The following is a 4,318-nucleotide window of genomic DNA, read 5'->3' as shown; positions in this document are numbered from 1 at the left end:
CGAGGAGGCGATCTGACTTCCCGAGCCTCACTGCGTGCGGTTGTGTGCCCGAGTGTGAGTGTGTGTCGGTCTCGCAGTGGGTCTGTGTGTATGGGAGATTGAATGAACCTACAGGACAGACGGAGGCGCCTGGGTCCTAGTGCGAGCCTGCCGCCAGCCGGCCGGTCAAAATAAAAGGTGGAGACTAGGGAGGCCCGGACCGCCCCCTGGCCGTCCCCGCACCCCTCCCCGCCCCTCCTCAGATCTCACCTCGGTGCAGAAGCGCCGTATTTTAACCCGAATGGAAAAAATACCCGATGCCTCTGATGGCACCTGCATAAAAACAAACGACTAAGTTATTTTTTCCTCCACATCAAAATATTACCCCGAAAAGCGTCTAGCTAGCACAAGGCTTGGCACATAATAGGTCTCCGAAAATGGTAGCAGCTATGACTTAAAAAAAATAAAATAAAAATAAAAACCCAATAAAAAAAACCCATCACGTGTAATCTGAAGTCTCCCCATACACACACACACACACACACACACACACACACACACACACACGAAAGGCCTTGTGCCTTCAAAGGGCCAAATGAAATCTCCAGGCCAACAAATCCCAGGTTACAGATTTACTCTCTTTCTTCCTTTAAATGCAAAGTTTCGTCCAGGAAGGGGAGGAGATGTAAGCAGTCTCCGTGCTCCTCTTCCCGGCCCTGGTCCAGCTGTGCAAAGCTCACACCACGGTGCCATCACACCTGGCCCTTGTATTTGACAGAGAGGCAGACGTGGCAGCCCAGGGCCACCCCACTCCAGCTGAATCCCACCTTTTGGCTCTGAAGACCCCTACCCCAGTTGGCATTATTTTCACTGCTGCTGCTGTCACCCAGTCAGTGTCTGCGGGACCCCTGGGTGCTTCGAAGGCCTCTGGGGAGTGCCACAGAGAAGGGTTCAAGTCCCACCTCTGATGCAGACAGACTGTGTGAGCTTGGGCAAGTCCCCTAACCTCTGGTCTAAGTTTTCCCACCTGTGAAACTCTAATAAGAGTCTTGTTCTTGCCAGGCCTGTGTGGTTCAGTACTTGAACGTCGACCTATGAACCAGAAGGTCACGGTTTGATTCCCAGTCAGGGCACATGCCCAGGTTGCCACTCCATCCCCAGTGTAGAGCATGCAGGAGGCAACTGATCAATGATTCTCTGTCATCATTGATGTTTCTCTCTCTCTCCCTCTCCCTTCCTCTCTGAAATCAATACAAATATATTTAAAAGGAAAAAAATTAGAAAAAAAAGTTATGTCATGATTAAATTATATCTACATTGCACACACTACCTGGCCCATAGTAAGATATTTTTCTTTCAACCCAGGCCCAGACAAGAGGCTGGGTCCCCTACTGCATCCAAGAGAACATAAGTTGCAGGAGACAAGACTTCTTCATTTCTTTGGAAAACATCTCTGCAACAAGCCCATCTAAATATTGTCACCTAGCAAGGCCACCTGGAGTTTTCCTCCCAGGGAACCATTTTCAGAGAAGACCCAGGAACACTGCCCCCTAGAGTTGTGCCACCCAGCCACCCCACTCAGAGGCAGCTTCATACACAGGTGTCAGGAAGACTCTTACTGGGAATGGAAACTTTTTGGAAAAAGGAGAGAAAGTGCATTTCTTTGTAAAACACGCACTAATAGAAACTTTGGAGTGCACACACCCTCACAGAGCCTTCAAAAAAGTCTTTTGCAATTTTATTAATACAGCAGGTCCTCAAATAACGTCATTTTGTTATGTTAGTGAGATGCTGTAGAAACTTAACTCGTTTATATTAATTAGCCAATGGAAAAATGGGGTTTTCTAGTAAGTTATTTGCTTAAAGTCACAGAACTTATGGACAGGAACAATCAGTCAATCGACATTGTAAAGCCAATGTATTCTGAAGAGCTTCGAGATAAAAGTTCACCTTCCATTATCACAACAATCACCGACTTCCTTGTTGCTATCAGAACCATAACTCAAGGTATTCATGTTTAAAATCTATAAATGTGTGAGGGTTTTAGGAAGTTAGTTTCAAACAAGTTTTATCCAATACCACTTTGCAAAAACTGGCATTTGTGTGAAATAGCCCTGATCTTCCGCAGCCCTAAATAGATGATAGTGAGACAATGAACCAGGGAAGCCCAGACCTCAGAAACCTTGGTCTAATTCCCAGGTGGAGGCCTGGGCCAATGTGCACATATGCAGTCCTGTAACCTACATGTATGCACACACACACACATGCACATGCACACACACACACGCGAGACAGGCAAACTCCACAAATGAGTTCAGGGGTGGTAGTAAGGTGTGTTGTAATTTATCCTTATTTCTTCTCTCATAGGTCTGTGAGCCCCAGAAAGCCCAGGGGGAATCTTCAAGCTGGGCCATGGGTCTGACCAAAGCCAAAATAAACAATGGCTTGAAGAAAATCTACCAAAAGTGCTGATTTGCACTATTCCCACAGACGGCCACAGCCCCCACCACCATTCCCATGGAAAACACCACCGCTGGTGCCAAATCAAGTTTTTCCCCATCAGAGGGGCATTGTTTTTTGTTATTATGTGAGTGCTTAGCATCAGACAATGGCACCACAAGAGACACAGTGGAGGCAGGAGACATGCCTTTTTGTTCCATGAAGCCTGTGCTATTGTAGCCCAGAGTCTCACATGTAGCCTCGTCGCATATATTCATTTTGGTAACATGTATGTGGAAGGATGAATGTGCCAAGCTAAATTAGCTCAAAGCCCCTTTCTTGGTTTTGCAGAGCCCATCAAGTGTTAAATCATGTTAGCATCCTATTGACCTCCCCTCCCCCACTGTCCCCAACTAACAGATTTCTCTAATAAAATTGGCCTCAACAGAAAGAGTGGTGGTTCGGGGGTTATATCATGGGACAGGCCTCTAGGATGCTGGTTACAAGCTCAGCTCCATTCCCGATTAGCTTTGCTTCCCAGGAGGAACCATTCAAACCCTTTGCACCTCGCTTCCCCGGGGGGCTTTGACTCCATAAATAAATAGGCCTCTTTGGAAACTGGCCGAGAATTTGTGCAGAGAACAGGTTGGGGGTGAGAAGGTAGGGGATGAGAAGGCAGGCGCAGCCCATGAGGGACATGGGCGCTCTCTGAAAGGAAAGTGCGACTGCAGTGCCCAGCAAGGCCGGCCCCAGCGCTCCTAAAGGCCCCAGGAGTCTTGGGTGCCTGCTAAGCATGGGTCTTACCTTCCCAACCTTCTTTTTCTTTGTTCAGCTTGTTTGGTAATATTTTTCCATCAACCTTGTTTGCATTTTAAAGCAAGATCACTCTCTCTTTTATTTGCCCCTCTTTCCCCCAGACATTCTGTGCTCTTACTTCAAAGGAGTTGTTTTGTCTGTAATCGTGTCCTCAGGTGCACAGAGGCTGGTTAATTACCGAGATGGCGCTAGGACGGTTGCCCAGACCTCCCCATCCTGCGACAGGATGGGATGCTGGGATGCCCTTGCCCACCCTGGACCGTTCTGGCTCTCCTGGGCTCCTTAGCTCTGCTCTTCCTCCGTACCTGCTCTCCCCTCGCTAGTCCTTCCTGCCTAAATCTGTCCCGCCAAAGTCTAGCTTTTCTTTGGACCTTGCCAGCATGGCCAAGTCAGGTTCTTCCCTGCTCTTTGGCCTGTGGTCTTTGTACTCAGGCTTGATAAATACCATCAAGAGACCTCCTGCCCCTGCGTTGTCACTTGAGTCCTAACCCCCAGAGCATTCCCAGCCAGGTTTTCCCTGGGCACCTTTCCCTTTGACAAGGCATCATCCAGCAAGAGTGGAGGAGCTGGCTTGGGGCTCCTTCTCTCCTTAAGAGTCTTCATTGTGTCTGCATCTATTAGAAGGGAGGAGTGGTTTCAAGGAAGGCCCACGACTACAGTCAGGAGCTGTTAAGACACAAGTAGCATGTCAGGAACAAGGAGAGCTGTGGGACTCTGCCTCTCCCCATGGCTCCTGGCACAGCCTTAAAAGGCCTCTTCCAACCACTCCCCACCCCCACCCCCACCCTCACCAGTGGGTGTAGACATGGGCAGAGGATAAATAGCCTCCACCCTCCACGGCCGCTCACCCGGGTGTCACCTGCTCCTAAGCACTATCTCTGCCCTTATGGACTCTGCCCTCCCTCCTTCTGGACCTCTGAGGCTGGCAGGCCCTTCCTGTCTCAGCCTGGGCTTCTTCTGTACAACGCCCAGTACTTAAAGGGTTCATTAGACTATGAGCTCATCAAGGACAGGAAGCATGCCTCGCTCCCCCTGGCATTCCCAGCCCTGGCACCTGGCACAGCACATGCATGACACAAAACAG

General features: G+C 49.2%; 1 protein-coding gene across 1 annotated transcript in view; it reads right to left on the bottom strand.

Annotated features, from left to right (window-relative positions):
- The window catches only part of MXI1 (MAX interactor 1, dimerization protein), an 80,945-nt gene that overhangs the window by 69,982 nt on the left and 6,645 nt on the right, over positions 1–4,318 (bottom strand). The window lies entirely within an intron of this gene.

This window comes from Myotis davidii, unplaced genomic scaffold, assembly GCF_000327345.1.
Source record: "Myotis davidii unplaced genomic scaffold, ASM32734v1 scaffold107, whole genome shotgun sequence".
NCBI lineage: Eukaryota > Metazoa > Chordata > Mammalia > Chiroptera > Vespertilionidae > Myotis > Myotis davidii.
Note: the sequence above shows the minus strand (reverse complement) of the source record. Positions and strands in the feature narration are given on the sequence as shown.